Below are 21295 nucleotides of genomic sequence, written 5' to 3'. Positions count from 1 at the left end.
TCTTCACCAATTTACATTCCCAAGAACAGTGTCTAAGGTTTCCCTTCTGTACACACCCGCTCCAACACATGTTTTTTTCTTTCTCTTTGGGATAATAGCCATTCCTACAAGTGTGTGTTGTTATTTTATGTTATTTTGATTTTCATTTCTCTAATAAGAGGCGATGGGCATCTATTCCTGGACCTGTTGGCTCTCTGTATGTCTTCTTTGGGGAACTATCTATTCAGATCTTCTGCACATAGCATGCTGTACAAATGTCTTCTCCCACTCAGTGGGATGTCTTTTTACTTTGATGCAAATTTCATTTACCTTGCCAAAGTGTTTTAATTTGATGTGTCCCATTTATTTGTGTTTTTGTTTTCCTCGCCTTGGGAGTCAAGTCCCCAAATACATCTCTAAAGCTACTGCCAAGGATCACATGACTATGTTTTTTTTTTTATACTGAATTTTGGTACCATTTGACCACATCTCCCCATTTTCTTCACCTCCCTGCCTCCAGTACTTGGTAACCATCATTGTCTCTGTTTCTGAATTGGACTTTTTTAAGATTTTGCACATGAAAGATACTATTAGTATTTGTCTTTCCTTGCCTTATTTCACTTAATATAATATTCTCCAGAATTATCCATGCTGTTGCAAATGACAAGATTTCATTCATTTTAAAGTTTGAATATTTGATGATTTAATGGTGTATTGAGTTAATATACATGTGTCACATTTTCTTTATCCATTAATCCATTGTCAAACCCTGGGTTGTTTCTATTCATTGGCTTTTATGAATAATGTCTCAATGATATCTCTTTGAGGTAATGCTTTTGTTTCTTTTAGAGATATACCCAGAAAGGGGATGGCTGATCATATGGTGGTTCTATTTTTAAATTCCTGAGGAACTACCATATTGCTTCCATAGTGGCTGCATAATTTACATTCCCAACTGTGCAAAGGGTTCCCTTTCACCACATCCTCTCCGGCATTTGTTATCTCTTGTCTGATTAATAATAGCCATCCTAACAGGTGTGAGGTGAGATTTCATTGTGGTTTTGGTTTCCCTGGTGATTAGTGATGTTGAAGTTGAACACCTTTTCACATACCTGTTGGTCACGTGTATGTCTTCTTCGGAAAAATGTCTGTGGATCACTTGTTGGTGGGCTTTTGTTTTTGTTTTTATTTTGGCTAGTGAGTTGCATGAGTTCTTTAACCATTAACTTCTTACCAGATATGTGGTTTGCAGATATTTTCTCACATTCCATCAATTGCCTTTCCATTTCATTGATTCCTTTCTTTGATTAATGAATTATCTTCTATGCCAGGAATTTATCAGGGACCAAGGATTCAATAGTGAACAAACAGATAAACCTTCTGTCTTGGGTACATTACAGCATAGTAACTAGACAAATTATTTATAAAAGGGCAAAACCCAATTAGATTAATAGTGCTAGTGCTAAGGAGAAAAATAAACAAGGAACTCTGAAAATAGAGAGAGGTTAGATTCTACGTCTGCCAGGGACAATGGGTGGGACCACGTGACAGCGCTAGTGCCCCCATCTTTTTTCTTATTACTTTTATTTCAAAGTTATTTTCTTTTTAACTTTAAAAAATGGTATATTTTTATTTATTTATACATAGAATAACTGGGGTGCAGGCCAGAAGTGTGTGGGGGTGGTGAGAGGATTCACCAGAGACAGAGTGGGGAGCAGAGCAGGCAGATCTGCTGAAATCCACTGCTGAGGGGAGCAGCAGGTGAGACAGGAGAGGCCTGCTGTGCCATGTGGGTCAGCTCCCCGGCTGGGGATTGAATTCATGTTTCAGTGGCTGCTGATAGCTTGATAGCACTGAAACTTAACCTCTTGCATCACCAGGGAGGCCCCGGGTTTGACTATTTATCTCTCCTACTTACACCTGAGATCAGGAGCCCACCCTACACTTGGCTTTCCAAGCTAGTGTCTCTAATGTAACACCAAGAGGAGCTGTGTGGGCTCACCTTTGAGAAGCAGGTAGAGGAGACCCCGCACGGCAGCCTACACAGAGAAAGGGGCAGTGACAACCACAGTGAGTGTCCTTGTCACCAGCCCCAGAGTGGTTCTATGCAATGAACTCAATTGAGCCGAGCTCATGAAGTCATTGAATGCAGTGTTCCTTTATTTATATGTCTTCTTAATTAGATGCTTGCTTGTATTTCATCTGGCCCTAACTGGAACTCTAAGAGGTCCATGAATTCGCTACTCACTTTTGGTGCCAGTCACTTTGTGTCACAGAGTCTCGATTCAGAAAACAAAATGTCCTGTCTGAGGTATTATTCAAAACTGTAGCTTGTTGTGACATCAAATACCCACTCTGCTTCCTTCCCAGCTCGGACCTGCTCCTGGTGGAGGCTGCTTGGTGGTCATCTGATTCCTCTACATCTTGAAAGGTAACACTTCCTCCTCCCTCCACCAGCTCACCAACCAGTGTCTGGCTTCTGGGTCCCAGCATGGGAGGAACCAAGGAGAAATCTTACATGAACTGGGCTCTTCTTAGAAGGCTTCAGATTTTATGGGTTTATTACCTGTTAAAGTTTGACTTTTTCTCACAAGTGTCTTTAGCGTGGGTATGCAGAGGACCCCACCCCTCCCACCCCTGAACCTCTAAATGCACATATAAGCATCTCTATATATGACAGTAAACTGTGAAGTTTAGCAGCACCCAGGAGGAACACACCCATTTTTATGTTACCCTGTTGGGGTCCCTGGCCTATCTAGTTGGCTTTGTGAGGAGAACATGAAGACTCCACTTTGATTCTGTCTCAACAGCATATTTGAGATTGGCTGGGGTGGGGGGGAGCAGTGGGGTTTCTCTATTCCAGTCTCTGGATTATAGGCAACCCACCCCAGGCAGCCTCCTCTACTTTCCTGCATAAGGCCACTGTGTTTTTCTTTTTTTAAAAAGATTTATTTATCTATTTATGCATAGAAGAACTGGGGTCTAGACCAGAGGTGCGGGGACTGAAAGGATTCACTGGAGACAGAGTGGGGATCTACTGAAATATACTGCTGAGGGGAGCAGAGCTGAGACAGAGGAGGTCTGCTGTGCCATGTGGTCAGCTCCCTGGCTGGGAATCTAACTCATGCTGCAGTGGCTGCTGATAGCTTAATAGTGGTGATACTTAACCCCTGCGCCACCAAGGAGGCCCGACCGTGCTTTTCTTAATCAGTAGTCAAGCCAAGCCACATTTCATGAGTTTCTGAGTCCTTCTGTGGTTGTGCCTCACTAGGCTGGGAACCATCTCATTCAAAGTCAATTGGGAAAAGCTCCTTTCACCTTCCCTTGCATTTGTAAAAAGGAAAAGTGTGTATGAGTGAAATTGTAAATAAAAGAAATTTGAATATTTATATTTGTCCATCCTTGGCCTTCCCATATGCTCCTCCTGTCTTTTTAAATTAGTTCTTTTCAGTAGGACATATGGAACCAACACAGGACATAAGAAATAAATAAGAAATAAAGTTCAGAAATAAAGTTCTGGCACTGTACAGACCAAGAGAGCATTCTTGAATATCTCTCTTTGCCAAACTGTGTGTGCAGTTATGCTTGCAGAAGCTATTAAAGACAGTTTTCTGTTCTAGAGCTCAAGATTTATCTAGTAGTGATTTTCATCAGAATCTGAAATTATGCATAATGCTGCCTATCCATTTTGATCAATATAAAAATTTATAAATAAGTTAATATTACTTATTATGAGGTCAGTAAGAATGACTGAGTCTTATGACTGAATTGAGGTATGTGGGGTGGGATGACCTTTAGGACATGACCTTTAGGTCAGAAATAAATGAATGCACCCAAAGAAACCCTGTTTGCTACAACTCATGAGAATTTTTTAACTCCTTTGAATTTCTTGTATTCCATTTCTTGGGACAAAGTCAGGAAAATGAGCATTCCTATTCAAACCTCTAGATAGTACTGAGAGAACACCAGGTGACTAGGATTATGATGGTATATAAAAAATGCTCTTTAAAAAAACTGACATTCACCTTTTAATTCCTTCAGTGTCACCCCAAATTCCAATACTAGTAACTCAGAAAACTTACCAACCACTGTTCCATTTATTATTAAAGAAAACATTATAAGCTCATTTGGATTGAGGTGTTAATTGTTGATTTTAAAGTTAATGGTTGACATTAGTTTTCCTTAGCCTTCCGGACAGTGTGTGCATTTTATGCTTAAAAAAAAAAAAAAAAAAAAAAAAAAACTCAAATGTCCTTAAATCAGAAGGACTTGGTTAGAGAAACACTTTGAGAACCATGGCAGAGCCAAATATGCAGAATTTTTTATTGTGAAATGAGGACAACTAGCCAATCACCCTCTTGAAAATACCAACAATAGAGAAAGTATCAGTGGAAAAATGAAAATAGAGGTTATTTGAAGGACAGCCTTGGACTGCACCCTCTCTTTAAATGGGACAATATCTTAGCCAGTGAAGACCAGTTATTGAGGATTTAAATATTTAACCATTCTTTTCTGAAAAAGATTGACACTGAATTTTTCAAAACCAGATTTTTTAAGCTTTAGTGTATTTCCCACTTTGAGACATTATCTCATGATGTTTCTGTATCGGGGACAAAAGGCCAAGAGCTGAAAAAAAAATTCATTAAGAATGGCCAGGAATTGATAAAACTCCATCTGGTCCAGTTCCCATGATGGGGTCCTTCCCTGGAGACAGTTTCAGGACAAACTCTTCCTTCTGTACCACACTCCCAGTGTTAATTGCTAAATTTAAGCTGCCATATTGGACCCTGTGTAAAATGGCCTACCCTTATGTATCCCCATCAAAATAGCCTCTCATGATGTGAGCCAACTGGAAAAAGTTAATAAAGGCTCCACAATCAAAATAGTGATGATATATAAAACTCTGTGTCATCCAATATGCTTACACCATTTTCAACCCTCATAAACCATTTTGGCTTCATCTAGCAAGCCAGCAACCTAGAATGGTGGCTGATAGGAAAAGACTAATCCCATTGCCTAACAATGCAGGCTCATGAAACAAACAATAGCCACTTTTAATTTTAAATTCTGATACCTAGTCCCATATGGATTGTCAGAAATATTGTAGTAAAGTCCCTTCTTGATTAAGAGAGTTTTGGAAGAGTCCTTGCTTTGTATCTGAAGCCAGTACATCACTTACTACATCTTAGTTCTGGATCCTGCTTTGCTGCTACGTGAGTATATCTAGATCTATGAAAGAGGACATCTAAGTCATCCAGAGCATCAAAAGGTGTCCTTGAATAAAATCTGTTGGCCGTCTACGGAGGATGCTGCTGTGTTGGGGTCTGTGAACAGCAGACATTTGGTGATGAATGGGAACTTTGGAACCTTCTAATCCAGACTCAGTGATCAGAAAATGGATGGAAGAACTGAAAACGAGTGGAAAGACTGAATGTAAAGACTTTAAAGGCATTTTTGAAGTTTGAATGTATAAACTTCTGTGGCAGAGAATGATTTTCAGAGATGAGACAATAAAAGTGAGAAGGGAAGTTTCCTTGTCACTGACCCTTATTGAGAACAGATTTTCCAACTTTTTCCCCTTGGCTTCTGGTGCCAATTTGTCTAAGAAATATTTTGCATTGAACACAAGGAAGATGTCTTAAGCCTTGCAGGCAATATCTTGAATAGCCATCTCTGAATATCTGATATATAATGATGCTCATAACTGAGACCAGTTGCACCAAAACTCAGACTCCATTGGAATTACAAAAGAATGTATTCGAATAGTCACGGCTGTTCTCTAAGATGATAATATAATAAAGTAGAAGGTATACCACACAACACTACTTATGTTGTAATTAATTATAAATTTATTATCCATTAAGTAATTTAAATTGCTGCTGCAATTTTATTTTATTATTTTTAAAGATATATTTATTTTTATACAAGAACTGGGGTACAGGCCAGAGGCGCCGGAGGGTGAGAGGATTTACCACAGATAGAGCTGGAAGCAGAACAGGCAGACGGACCAAAAGCACTGCTGAGGGGAGCAGCAGGTAAGACAGGAGAGGTCTGCTGCACCATGTGGGTCAGCTCTCTGGCCAGGGATCGAATTCAGGCCACAGCGGTGATAGCATGATAGCACTGAAACTACTTAACCTCTACACCACCAGGGAGGGTCCCCTCTTAATATTTTTTAAGTGTTCAGTAGTTTTCAGTATGTCCACAGAGTTGTGTAACCATCTCCAGAACTTTTTCATCTTGCCAAATTAAACTCTGTACACATCAGCCAGCCACTCCCTTTTTTGCTCTCTCCCTAACCCATGCCAATTGCTATTCTAGTTTCTGCCAGAATTTCCTTTAGTAAGGCTAAATAATATGTCATTGTATAAATATACACACAGTATTTTGTTCATCCTTTCATCCAAGGACACTTGTGCTACTTTAACATCTGATTAGTGAATAGTGCTGCTGTGAATATGGATATGTAGATATCTCTGCACGTTCTGTGTTCAGATCTCTTGAATATTTATCCAGAAGTGGGATTTATGGATTGGATAGTAGTTCTAATTATGAGTGTTTGGAGGAAACTCCATTACATTTTTCATGGTAGTTATACCACTTTGCATTCCTGCCAACAATGAAAAGAAAATAAATCTATAGATTATGTGAATTTACAGCTATAGACTAGAGTCTCTCTGACTGTGGCCACTACACATGATCCTCAGCCCAAGTTCCTGGTGGGAAGGTTATATCATTCCTGGTCACAGTTAAAACCCAGAACCTGGCACAGGAGATATAACAGATGCTCAATAGACATTTGTTAAATGGAAGAAGAAAACAAGGAAGAAAATAGTGAAAAGGGAGGAAGAAGCCAGGGAAGAAAGCAAGGAGGAACGTACACAACTGATGGGAGATGTTTCTGTTGAATATGACAAGAGCATAGTTGAATAATTTATCTTGTTCAGTAAAATAGATCTGAAATTTCCAGGAACAACATCGTAGAGTGACTTTTCTATATTGTAATCTGTAATAAACAGCCAAGATGAACGGACATTTGAGAAAGGAGCTTGATAATTAATCTTTAGATATCTTAGATCTCTTCAAAGCATTTCCAGTTCCACTTTTAAAATAAGGAGATTGGATTTGGAATCATTTAATCCTTTGGACATCCATCCATAAAGTTATCAGGGCTCAGAGATACCTTAGGCCAATGCTATAATTGAAGATGCAGCTGTCTTGAGGGCTTCCCACTGACACTTCCAGAATTCCTCTTTGATATTTAAGTGATGGAATATTTCTCTCGGAACAATAGGAGCTAACATTCATTTAGGGCTGATAATGTGGTACAAAATCTGTTCTGATCTATTTCTCCTCCCTCTCGCATACACACATACACACATCATGCCATTTAATCCTGACTAGAACCCAAGATATGGCAGACACTATAATTAGCCCTGTTTTATAGGCGTACAAGCAACTGAGTAAAGAGGTTAAGTAACCTGATTGATAAAAGTAGAATTCAAGTTTAGGCCAATTGACTCTGAAGCCTATACTTGTTTCTCTGTGCCTCATTACATTTCTGCTTGCATTTTAAGTACTTATATGCTTGCTTGGTTTTGCTTCTAGTGAGTCTCAACTAGGGGCTTTTTAGCAAGTCTGTAAATATTTTTTGGTTGCCACAACTTGAGGATGTTACTGTCACCTAGTGGGTAGAAGCCAGGAGTATTGCTAAATCCCCTAAATAAACTTGGCAGCCCCCGCCCCCTCCATAAGCAATTGTCCAGCCAACGATGATCATGCCCAGGGCTGAGAAACCCTATTCTAGAATATAAGACATTTAAGGGCAATGAGTGTAGCATCTGGCAGAGTTAGTTGAAAATAAATGTTTGTTGATGGGGGAAAAAACACAATTTATTAAAAGAAATGAGTTAAACTTAATAATGAATAAAGCATCACCCAGCTCTCACCCAGCAAGCCCCTGGCTCCATCCTGGGAACAAACGTAACCTTCTGTGATCAAGGCACTGCCTTTCATGCCCCTTAATTTTCTGATTCTACAGTATGAAACTTACCCTAATATAGAAAAAACCCCAGATGTACATGGGTAGATTACTAAGAGAGTACATGGGGACATAGATGTACAAAATTCTGAAATGAACAAGCTTACCACTAATATGTTTGGGTTAGTAACACTAGTAAATCACAAGGAGATAAAAATTTTAGTCCAATAACTTAGTGGAAACATTGCTCTTATAAAATCCTTTGTGCTTGTAAGACAACAGACTGAGCTGTTTCCTTTGACTAGGCCCATCTAATGTTTCGGTTCCTCAGTGGGACCTGTCAACACAGACCAGACCCCTCAATAGCTCTGATAAGCATGTTACAGAGTGATTGCTTCGAACTGAAAGTTGTGTTGATGGACTTTCAGAAAACAGGCAGCAATGTGCTGTGAAGGTCCTGGAGGGAGAGAAAGTAGAAGCTCTACCAGTTCTACTAGGACCCCAGGATTTATCTGGAGTGAGAGTTCTGGGGTGCTTGCGGCACTAGTGAGGATGCTTCTTGCAACTGGACAGTCTCTCAAGTTCAGAACCTCTTTACTTTTTTAAATCTAGTAATGTTTTCCAAGAAATCCTTTAGCTTGCTCCACCTTCCTGAGATTTTTGAATAGGCTTTTTCCTGGAATCAGGATGTAGGGCTCAAATGTATGGGCAAAGTAAGTAAAAAAATCAGGGTTCCAATAGAAAGAAGCAGATGCTCCCTGTTTCTCCTAACAATGCCCTCCCTCAACTTCAGTGTACATAGCCATACACTAGCAGAGAGAAGTTTCCTCTGGAATCAAACAGTACCATCAAAAAAAAAAAGCATAAAAATAAGTTATTCAAGAAACATATGTGTTTGATATTCTTCTATACTAAATTCAGATAAAAGATGATATGCTATTCTATGTCCCTGAGATTCTGAAAGGGCCGAGGGCAAAGCAGTCTCCTCTGGCCCTATGGATTGACTGATCCTTCAAAGGAGGTTGTCTTGGGATAAACTGGGGCACCTTTTGCCATGACCCCTAAATGAAACCATCAAAGCACCTCTAAGATTTGCCGCTCTCTCATTCTAAGGGGGAGTATCACCTTCAAATGTCACTGAAAACACAGGTTCAAATCCCAAGTCCAGAAGGTTGATTTTTTCTTTTTTTTATATAATTTTTATTTATATCTTTTACATAATTATGTATTCCCCATAAAATTTCCACCACCAGTTCACCTGTGAGCCATCACCACAGTCCCTTGTGCTCTTCTCTCCCCTGTTTTGATCCCTTTTCCTCCCCTCCCCTCACAGATGTCTCTTGTATTTATGGTTGCCTGCTAGTTTTGTTGTTTTATTATTATTTCAAACTCCCCACCATCACATTTTCCTGCGAGTGGAACATTCTGAGAGATTCAGTAAACATATATCACTGTGTTTTCAGGTCAAATAATATGTTTTTGTTTTTAATTTTTTTGACATAGTATACGTTGTAGTTGTTTTGACATAGCACTTTTATGAGAATTGTTGATGATTTCTAGTTAGAGACAAGGATAGTGACAACCATGTGGACATGTTACAGGTGTCTAGGGTCACTATCTTTAAATGTACTTGATGTAAAGATTTTTATAATTCTTTAAGTCTGTTTTGAATGATGCCTTCCCCATCAAAGACTCACATGACTTGCCTTTAAGTCCGGTGTACTTCATAACCAGAATATATCTCAACCCAGAGCTCAGCTCACCATTGTTACTGCCACCACCCCAGCTCGAACCAAATCACTCACTCCAGCCACAGTAGCAGCCTTCCTATCCTCCACAGTCAGCCCACTCTCTCTATGGCAGCCAGGGGTTCTGATCACCAAAGGCTATTCTTTGAAATCCTTCAGGAATATTTAATTTTCCCAAGGATAAATCCAAATTTAAAAATATGAATTACAACAATTTTTAAGACCTGTCCCTTCTCAGCCTCACATGGCTTCAACTCCTCATTCACTCCCCCTTTGCCCACACATTTGGCTCAGGAAAACTGGTCACTTTGGAATATTTCAGTTCTCCTAAGGCCTTTCTGCCTGCCCTGGTCTCTGTTAAGGGTGCTCTCCTTCCTGCTCTTGGCTTTACTTGCATTTATCTTTCATGTTGTAACTTTTATGCAGCTTCTCCAAAGAGCTCTTCCTTACCCTGTTCCATGTTATTAATTTCCAAAATATTTGGAAACTAATAAAGCAACACCTTATTATCTTCCAAAATGCCTTGAATTTCCCTTTAATGACACTTCTATTTATAAATTAACTTTAAAAAATAGTTCATTCTAATTCTCCTACCAGAGAATCCATTCTATCCAGAGACCACTCTATCCCATTTTGTACCCTGAATGCTTTCTCAGTGTCTGGAATGTTAGAAAGGTACAGTAAATATTGGTCAAAATAACAAATATGTGATATCATTTATTTTGAAAATGTGGAGGTGAAGTTAAAGCATCCTAGTGCCAGTGATACAGTGCATAATACAGCCTTTCAAATGATGTTCAATTACCAGGAATTTCAGTCTTCAGCTTAAAAAATCTAATCACAAATTATAAATTATCAAAGTCATAAATTGATAGCACCAAACAATCAGCTGGGTGTTGACTTGTCTGCAGAAAACCTGAATCCCTTTTATTTGAGACCGTGGTACCTCTTTGGATAGAGATGGGAGGCATGGGGATGTGTCTGATACTTTGAGGGCAGCGTATGAGATCTAAGCTGCGGGGGGGGCACTGAATCTGCAAGAAAAGTGCAGGTTGAGCAGATCTACCTGGACACATACAGACTTGGGAAGGCAGCTCTAACTAGATGGTAGCCTCAGGATGAAACACAAATATTTTGGCTGGGAATGCCATTGTTGAGTAAATAAAGGCAAAAGTCTAGACAGCACTCAGCAGGCCTGTTGGGACAGCATTGACTGGGACAAAATAAAAGAAATAGGAACATTGGCAGGAGCACAAGTCCTCCACTGCAATCTTAAAACCAGAAGAACTAACATCAGACTCCAAAAGGGGATGTTAAATTTTGGAGCATGGCATTGTTAAACACAAGCAGCTCCCCTGCTCATTAGAGGCTGGGACTATCATCAGCATCTTGGGGCAGAACTTTGGTTCTATCACAATTCCTCTGGCTCAGCAGGAATGGTTGTGTGTTCTGACCATGGTATAACCAGTGGGATGGAAACAAACCTTGTGCATATAATTTACACGAAATAGCGGGTGCATAACCTAACTCACTATTTCAGATCTCTGCCAGAATTGTGTCTTAAACAATTGACTGTTGATGGAACTCATAACACTTGATGAGTAACTAATCTACAAGGAATTACTCTTGGATCAGTTATTCCTTGCCTTTTACTTTTGCCCATTAATACCCATGAGTTATTGCTTCTTTATAGACACTCAGTTTGACTTTCTCAGGAACCATTAGGTTAATTGCGGCGATATTATTGCGTTTTGGCTAATAGAATATGGACAGAGGTGTTACATATCATTTTTAGGTCAGATTTATACAAACTCTTGGCCGTTCTCCTATCTTTCCTCATTGTCTTCTGATTGTATGGGATTCAATAGAGAGTTTACAGTTTTAAAAGGTAAAGAAGTCCTGCAATCAAAGGATCCTGGCCATAGAATTACTACAGAAAGCTTAGTCCTTTGCTAATACACATTGTAATTGATTTGAGCAGGAAACATACCTGAAATTTGTTAAGCCATTGAGGTTTGGGGTATCCAAAGTAGAGAGCTAGATAGAACATGAAGCACATAAAGATCTAGGCCTACTTGTTGCAGATAAAAATAACCTACTGAACAAAAAAGCACTTTCTACCATAAATTGTAAAATTAAATTTACATATTTTGACACTGAAAAATCTGCTGCATCCTGATATATTCAGTGGAGGTGCAAGGTGAAATATCTCTTCCTTTCTCTCTTTTCTCTCCACGGTACTACAACTAATGTCTTAGCCATTCCAAAACCAGTCAGCTCAGATGTTTGCAACTGCTCCTGAGTAAATACACTCCACATGCATTGCCGAAACCGCTACTATGTGCTGACACTACCATGTGCTAAGATTGCAAAAGTCAGCAAAATTTGTTCTCTGCCTTCAAGACAAGTGTAAGTTGTCGTTGTTTAAATAAACAAATCTAACAGAATGTGCTACCTTTGAAATACACATAAGGCAAAAAAAACGAGAAACTGGTTCATTTCCTTAAGGACATGGCATGGGCTGGGGTTGATAATGTTGCAGAGAATAGGAAATATTTGACCAAGGTGAGGAAGAATGTCCCTAGGATCTGGAACAGCCTTTCACAGAGAAGGAATGACATGGACAAAAGCACAGATCTATGAAATGATGATGACATCTTTCAGAGAATGGAAAATTGTTTTGTACAGTTAAAACTTAAGATTCAAGGAGTAATAGAAAGCAGCAGGGAGATTGTGTCTCTCAGTTCATTGATTTCCTTACTTCCAGTGGGCTTATCCTTCATTTTATCTTAGCCAAACATTTCTATGGTTATATCTTAAGCTTGTCATCACAGGCAGTGTATCATTTCTAAACTCTACTGCAAGCAATTCGCTCTTTGATTGCCACTTCTAACCCTCCCAACTCAAGTGCTTTGACTCTGGAAATTCTTCAGCTTCATTAAAACCTTAATTCCACGCTTCCTTTTTTTTATTATTAATTCCCTTTTATCTTCTCACTTTCCTACTTACCCACATTTTATCATCTTAGATTTTTATCAGCTTAGATTTTATCATCTAGTATTACTTCCTTTAGCTATAGGTCCTTTGCTGTATGTATTTACCCTTCCTAGGTGAACTCATTCACTTTTTTGTTTTGAATGACATATAAATGTCTAGTTGTACATAATCCAACATTCCAGAAGCTTAAACAAATAGAGTCAATATTCCCCATATCTGAAGGTTTACTGGTTTTTCTAATTTTGTCCTCTCTCATAATCCACCATTAAAAAGATTTATCAACTGCAGCTTAAAGAACCTATTAGAAATCTATATCTCTTAATCTCAGTGCCTGCTGCCACACTCATTTCCCACTATTTAGCACCAGACTTGCCACTTTTTTTTTAATAATTTTTTTTAAGATTTATTTATTCATGCATACAAGAACTGGGGTATAGGCCAGATATGCAGGAGGGTGAGAGGATTTACCAGAGACAGAGCGGGTAACAGAACAGGCTGACTGACCGAAATACATTGTTGAGGGGAGCAGTGGGCGAGACAGGAGAGGTCTGCCCCGCCATGTGGGTATCTCCGCTGCTGGCCAGGATCGAACTCTCATTGCAGAGGCTGCGGGCAGCTTCACAGTGCTGCGCTTAGCCACCTGAGCCACTGGGGAGGTCCCAGACTTGCCAGTTATAAATTAAGTGACTCGTATCTTCTGTTTCCATGGAGGACATGCATTAAACCAATATGTCTATGGTTAGTTAATTTAAAGCAAAGGAGCCAAGAGCATACAGTGGAGAAGCAAAGTCTCTTCAACCAAAGATGCTGGGAAAACTGAGAGTCACATGCCAAACCAACACAGAACAAAAACAAAACAATGAAAGTAGGTTATTATTTTAATCCACTGAAATTTTGTTTTCATATGAACTACCACTCTAAAAAAAAAACTCAGCAAGAAGATATCCAGTGATCTTCGATGTACTACATAGAATTTTCTGAACGTATGACAAACATATCATCTTGGATCTTGGTCTTATTAGTCAATCTAGGTCTCACTTTATGTCCCCAAGTCAATTGAGCTTAATACTCAAAGACCTCTGATACTCTCTCATGTGCTGAGTCTTAAGCTTTATAGATTCTTATCTCTCCCAATTTCTTTCCTGTTTCTCTGATAATAACTTTCTAGTCTTCTTTATAAATGAATTTTTGGTTGAATGGTCTTCAAATAAACTCATATTTATAATTTAATATTTGCTTATGTTTTTTGCTCTGGATATCTTATCAAGACTGATTTATTACAAGGAATTGATCCACCTGTTTTGATGGAGCTTCCCCATATTTCTTTGAACAAACACCTACAAAGTTCTTCTGAATTATGGCTTCAGCACATCTTGACCCAAATTAATTATCTTTCCTCAGGTTACTTCTTCCAGTATGTCTTTGATTAATGGTGACATCAGTAACCCCCTAATTCAAGTTAGAAAATTGGAGACTTTAAGTAGCTTTCCCTTCATTGTTCATTGCCTCTATGCCATCTGAAGTTAATATAGATTTTCAGTCCCAAATATTTGTTTATTTGAATCTCCACTTTCCTTTTCTAATCACTTCAACCTAGTTCACTGTTTCTCATTACAACCTCATGTAAAAAACAATACAAATATTTTTTTTCATTATGCTTGGATCTTTACTAATCATTTGTACTTTTCACAGCCCAAACTTCTTAAGAGAATGTTAGCTACATCCCTTTGCTCCAGTTCATTACTATCTACTCATTAAACACATCATAAAATCTGGCTGCTCTTGCCAAGACCATAAATGGGCTAAATGTCCACCCAACAGTGAACTCCAAGTGCTTGTGTTGCTTGGCTTATAGGAAACTGGCATGATTGACCTCTATTGCTTCCTGAACCTTTCAAGATTCACCACTGTAGACACCCCTCTCTGATTTTTTTGTTTTGCTGTGTTTAATCTCCTACATCTTGCAGTGATAAGTCTCAATTTCCTTTCCAAGAGCGTCTTGTGCATCACCTCTTTGAGTTTTTTACCAGGGTCCTTTCATTGGTTTTTATATATTTTCCAAGTCTAGTGACTCTCAAACGTGTTCCAAGTAGGGCACACTGAGGACCCCACAAGGCAGCAGCAACATTACATTTGTAAAACTAAGTTGGAGGAAGAAGATTTTGTTTAATTCGCAAAAGTTCCTCAGTTGATCCTGAAATGATGTCTTTCTTTGGTCAAGGTTTATACTCTCTGGATGACCTCAGCCCTCACCCTGCCAGTCCTTTACTACCACCTATGTGCAGATGACTCACAAGGTTTTATCTATTTTCTTACCTATTTTTTCAGTCCCAAGTCCATGTGTTTTACTTTCTGTTGCTACTTCTAACCACTAGTCTTACAGACAATTTGAACTGTCCAAGTTAAATCCATAATTTTGTTCTTTCAAAACTACTTACTGTTCAGCACTTCTCTATCCATAATTATCTAAGAAAAAAAAAACAAAAAAAAAAAAACCCCTGGGCTTTATTTTACCTTCAGCTTTATTTTACCTTCTTTCCATTATTTTTCACACCCAGTAAGTCTTTTAGTTCTCTCATTTCTCTTGCCCCACTCACGCTACTTTGCACTTCTTTCTCTTCTCACCAACATTCTCATTACTACTTTTTTTTATTTTTTTATTTAATTTTAAAGATTTATTTATTGATTGATTTATACATACATGCATACATGCACTGGGTACAGTCAGAAGCGCGGGAGGGTGAGAGGATTCACCAGAGCCAGAGCGGGGAGCAGAGCAGGCAGAAGGACCGAAGGACACTGCTGAGGGGAGCAGCGGGCGGCAGGAGAGGTCTGCGCGCCATGTGGGACCCTCCTCTGGTGGCCGGGGAGCAGCCGGGGATCGAACCGGCGCTGCAGAGGCTGCGGGCAGCTTCACAACCCAGCGTTCAACCGCTGCGCCACCGGGGAGGCCCTCTCATTACTTCTTTACCATGCCGCTAGTGTTGTTTTCTGCATTCAGATTGCAAAGTGAATTTTTCAAATGTAACTCTTATCATGTCAATTCCCAGATTACAATGCTCTTGAACTCCAACAAGGAAGAGGATAAAGCCTAAATTCCTGGTGTTACATCTCCCCTGTTTAACTGAGTAAGAACAAGTTTAGTGACTCGGTATTATTCAAATATTTAATGTTTAAATAATTTTTCATGTCACCAGGCAATATTCTACACTTGAGGGATACTGAAAGGTGGAAATAAGAAGGTTTTTTAACACTAATGGACATTCTAGGTCATAGAGAAAGCAAACCAAAGTAAATACAAAAGTGTAAGTTCTTTTTTTTGAAGATTTATTTTATTTATTTATGCATACAAGAGCTGGGGTGCAGGCCAAAGGTGCGGCGGGTGAGAGGACTCACCAGAGACAGAGTGGGGGCATAACAGGCAGATTGACTGAAATCCACTGCTGAGGAGAGCAGCGGGTGAGACAGGAGAGGTCGGCTGTGCCATGTAGGTAGCAACTTGACTGGGGATCGAACTCATGCTGCAGTGAATTTTTATGGCTTCATAGTGCTGAGACTTAACCCCGTGTGCCACTAGGGAGGCCCACAAATGTAAATTCTACGTACAAAATTAAAGTAGAATGAGGATGCAGGGGGGTTGGGCACTGCACTGTGAAGCAGTCCGCAGCCTCTGCAGCATGGGTTCAATCCCTGGCTGGCCAGGGAGAAACCCACATGGCTCAGCAGACCTCTCCTATCTCACCCACTGTTCCCTCAGCAGTGTATTTCAGTCAGTCTGCCTGTTCTGTTCCCCACTCTGTCTCTGGTGAATCCTCTCACCCCCACACTCTGGCCTGTGTCCCTACTCTTGTATGCATAAATAAATAAATCTTTAAAAAAAAGTAGAATGATATAATTGAGATTAAGTAGATGGTGATTGTATAATGGGATTGAGAATCCTGTAAGATATTAAATAGAAGGTAACTTTTAATTTGACAACTAAATAAATGGAGGGATATAAAAGTCTTGGGAAGAGCATTTTTTAATGGAGGAGATAGTGCTGCAAAGGTCCTAAAGCAGAGACAAATTTCATGCTTCAGGAGCAGAGGAACAGAGGAAGACAGTGATGCAGACTGCAGACTAAGTCCATGAGTAAAAGTCAGAGAGGTACGCAGGAAACAGATTATGTTTTTTTTTTTTTTTTGAAAGTTTGCTAAGGCATTTAGATTTTATATTATTATTTTATTTAAATAAATTGTATTGATCTATCACTGGCTTACCGTACTATAGAACCTTTAGGAGCATAGCTTCATGGCTTGATACGATTATGTATCCTACCACACCTACTACCAAATCCCCCCTTAATCACATCAGGTTATTTTGTATTTCCCAAAGAATCTATGCTTTTGTGTTTTATTGAGTGTGGATGGATTCTCTCTTATTCTGCTGGAGTTGGATTTGGGAGACATGTGTAGAGTCAGTGCTGGGTTTTCCCCAAGCCAGCTCTTGCAGGAGAATAGGGACAAGCTAAACTAAAAGAGAGAGAGAAACCTTTTCTGAGTTAGCAACAGTTTAATCCTTTTTTTTTTTTTTCCAATTACATGGATCTATACATGATCTTTTTCGGTACAGCTTGAGTTATTTTCTTGCAGTTGATTAAGTGCTGTATAAATAGTTTGTCTCTCATTTCAAAAAACACTAATATAGCCTGCAGTGAGATTGCTTTTGAAATTCTAGCAGCATATATTTGGGAAATGTAACAGGAACTTTTTATTGTTTTTTCAAGGGGAGAAATTAAGTGAAATGAGTAATAAAACTCCTCTGAAGTACAAATTTAGATATTGATTAAATTGGGAATGCACCATGTCAGATTTTAGTATGTATTCTGACTAAATACATGTCAATGGGTATGATAGTAGGTGGAACTAATGATGTGACAATCAGCAGTTTGTTTTATATCCTCAGGGGTATTTTTCATATAATCTTGTCTATCTATTTGAAAAGAAATATGTTGTTGGTCAAAGGGAAACTCAGTAGTCAGAATGAATCATCATCCATTGTGCCAAAGAGCTGCTGAAGTCATCATTACTAGAAGAATAGACAGGAGGCATTTCAAAATTTGATAGATGGCAGCCATGTTTAATCATGACCTAGTGATCCATGGGCACGTGTGCTGGCATCAATGGAATTGTTCCAGAAAAAAGACATTATCTTGAATTATTCTTGCAAAGGACCACATAGTAAACATGTTAGCCTTGGCGAGGCATGCAGTCTCTGTTGCAACTGTGCATCTCTGGTGCTGTGGTATAAAAACAGTCACAAAAAATATGTAAATGAAAATATGTGAATAGGGCCTCCCTGGTGGCCTGGGGGTTTAGTCTCAGCATTATCACCGCGACAGCCTGAGTTCAATCCCTGGCTAGGGAGCTGACCCACATGGTGCAGCAGACCTCTCCTGTCTCTCCTGCTGCTCCCTTCAGCAGTATATTTCAGTAGATCCTCCTGTTCTGCTCCCCGCTCTGTCTCTGGTGAATCCTCTCATCTCTCATACCTCTGGCCTGTACCCCAGTTCTTCAAAAAAAAAAAAAAAACCTGTGAATAAATGAGCATAGACCATGTGAAAAAATAGACTACATGTAAATGAATGAGTGTGGCAGTACTCCAAAAATTATTTATGGACATTGGAAATTTAATTTCATATATATATATATATATATCATGTTTCCTAAAATACTGCTAAATTTTTTTTCAATCACTAAAAAAAGAGTAGAAAATATTCTTAACTCACACGCGGAAGCAGGAGTTGGGCCGATTTAGTCCTGGGCTATACCTGTGATTCCAGGTTCATCCTCCCTCAGTAGACCACAAGGTCGCAGTTATGTTCCCATGGCTGAAGGTCACTCCCTTATTCATCAGTGAATCATTTGAATGGTCTGTTTAGTATGTTACAATTCAGATTGAGCTTTCAGCTCTACATTTTTGCTGATCCAAAAAGAAGTTGGTGTATGTACTTATTTTGTTTTGAATATCACCCCAAGAGAAACAAATAAAAATCGATGAACTTGATGAACTGGAAGGAACATAAGGTATTGTTCAACATGAAATAATAGAATAGAAAGCAAGACCCACTATCTTAGAAATCTAATTGGTCTTCTGCAATGATTCATGAATGGGCAGCATCACATTAATTACTGCAAGGCTTATACAAAATGAAGTGTATTTATAGACAGAAAGGGGGGGTTAAGATTATTCGTTTAAGAAAAGATTATTTCACTTAAAACCAACTTCCCCAGGGAAGCAAGAGGGCTCTTATCATGCAGATGACCTCACCATGTTGTGTAGCAACCTCCAGATTTATTGGTTTAAGATCATACTTTGGCGAGAGGTTTAAACTGCAACAGGGATTAAGCCTGGGTGGGGGTCCAGCATGAATGACTCCATTTTGGGCCTGTTTTTTTCTGTTTTTAACAGAATCACCCCTATGACAGATAGTAAAACTTCTGTTATTTTTTTAAATTTAGAACATGACTCAGAGGAGAATTAACCCAAATATCGAAAGATGTGTTGAAAAATGTGCAAAAATAGGGGAAATGTCAAGAGAATGTTAATTATTAGTGTTGGTTGGGAAGCACTGGAGAATGACACAGAACCACGGAAATGTTGCCTGTGTGAGCTCAAAACTGGAACATTCTTTTGGTCAATGTTTGATCAAATGCAAGGGAGGATTTTATTGGTGACAACTATTTCTATTACAATGTCAAGAAAATACAGATTAAGTGCATATTTTTAAAAGCATCATCTGTCTTAATTAGAATCATTGAGAATAATTTTACCAACATAATTTCTACAAAGAAGTCTTCCTGTCTTTAGCTTTTCAGGGATAAAGAAGGACTATGGGACAAATTTTAACTTCTAGAGCAGAAACCACTGTGGTAAACAAGGGTAGAGTTCAAATTTCAAAAGATTCACTGATTTTTTTTTATATAAAAAGAACAAAATGACCAATTGCTTTGGAAAATGACACACTCCTATAAGTCCTAAGTAAATTTACTTTGGATTTAAAAACAGAAAATACCAGCAAAGCACAACTGAACATCCAATCAAAGAAGTTATTGTTTTACAGGCAGAGAAGCCCACATTCTTGACATTCCTCTCCAAAATACACAAGACCCCGGAGACATCTTTTTGCTGCCTCCAACCTTTCATGTACTTTAAATAAAACCCTGAAATTTCTTTAAAGCACACCCCCAGAATATTTACACATAAACATATATATTCTTAGACTTATGTTTGGTATATACAGAGTGATGGGAACAGGTTTTTATTTGCATTTACATTTGAAACGATAACAAATGAACTTCCAGTTTTTCTGAGGCCAGAAACTGCCCACAATTTCAAAAAAGAAGCCTAGAAACATTGGATGTATCATTTACTTTAGGAAAAGACAGGAAAAAAATTATGTTGGTATCAAAAAAGCAAGCACATGATAAAAGGTCTTATGTATAAAGTTTTTTAAGTGAAAAATAATTGCCTTGCAGAATCATATGCATCTGTAAGTTACCTGTAGAATGTATTAAAATTCAAATGAATTATGTATCTACTGTATGTGCAGCTCTGGGATATACAACTTCCTGGTAACTCTCTGTTCATTGATAAACACAAATAAAGAGGTAACACATTATGCAAAACTGGAATATGGTTATGAAGACTCAAATAAATTTCACTGCAAAGGGCTACCCGGGTTTGGTGGAGGGAATCTACATGGGCTGTGCCATTAAATAAAATATTGTGGAAACAATGCTTCTGAGCCAGACCAGCTGGGTAGGTGGAGTTTACAGCACTCTGGAATGAAATGAAAAGGCTTTGCAAGCAAGAACAAACGAAACAAAAGGCAGGACCTAGCTGGGGGTCTTGGGAGTAAAGCAAATTAGCTGGAACAGAAGTTTTATGCATCTGAGAAGACAGAGACAAAAAAAAGTCAGTGTAAATTTTATAATAAACATACAGATTCCTGCAGCACAACCAGAAAGCCAGTTCATTTTCCACTCTGCTTCCCTTTCAGATCAATGGGGCTGCAACATCCAGTGGGCACTTGGCAAAAGTTAAAAGAGAAACAGTAAGAGGTTGGTCCCCAGGGAGAAGGGAGGTGAATTTCCTTACCTGCCTGAGCCATGGAGTCGTCCAAAAAGTCCTGTGGATCCTTAAGTCACCAACCGGATCTTGATTCAGAAATGAGACTTTCCAGATGTATTTAATACGCAAAATTCCAAACTTGATTTAAGGTTACATTTTTTGCCTCCCCCACATGGGAATTGCTGCAGACAGGAAGCAGGGGAGGAGGTATGGTCTCCATTGTCTTCATCTCTCCCTCCTCACTTCCCTGAGGTCGGTTTGTGACTCTAATACCCCCTCTGGTAGCAGAGGTGAGATGTGACCCAGGGAGGGAAATGGAGAATCTAGGCAGGTCTCACTGGGTCTTGCTCTTGCAAGGTGCCTCGTATTGTCTTGTGCTGGTGGGTTTTGCAAGATGCCTCGTACCTTGTGGGTATCTACCTAGATGACAGTGACTCGACCACAGTGACAGAGCCCCCACTTCCAGCCCCGCCCCCCA

General features: G+C 39.1%; 1 long non-coding RNA gene across 2 annotated transcripts in view; it reads left to right on the top strand.

Annotated features, from left to right (window-relative positions):
• LOC119254867 (uncharacterized) overlaps window positions 1–21035 on the top strand; it is a 324898-nt gene extending 303863 nt beyond the window's left edge. For both annotated transcript variants that reach the window (XR_005127396.2, XR_008553669.1), the window contains 2 exons: window positions 2350–2410; window positions 20747–21035. This is a non-coding gene — a long non-coding RNA (uncharacterized LOC119254867). The remainder of the gene's footprint in view (window positions 1–2349; window positions 2411–20746) is intronic.
• Window positions 21036–21295: the final 260 nt, after the last annotated feature.

The sequence above is a fragment of the Talpa occidentalis genome, unplaced genomic scaffold, assembly GCF_014898055.3.
Source record: "Talpa occidentalis isolate TD23 unplaced genomic scaffold, MPIMG_talOcc4v2.1 talOcc4.3, whole genome shotgun sequence".
Taxonomy (NCBI): domain Eukaryota; kingdom Metazoa; phylum Chordata; class Mammalia; order Eulipotyphla; family Talpidae; genus Talpa; species Talpa occidentalis.
Note: the sequence above shows the minus strand (reverse complement) of the source record. Positions and strands in the feature narration are given on the sequence as shown.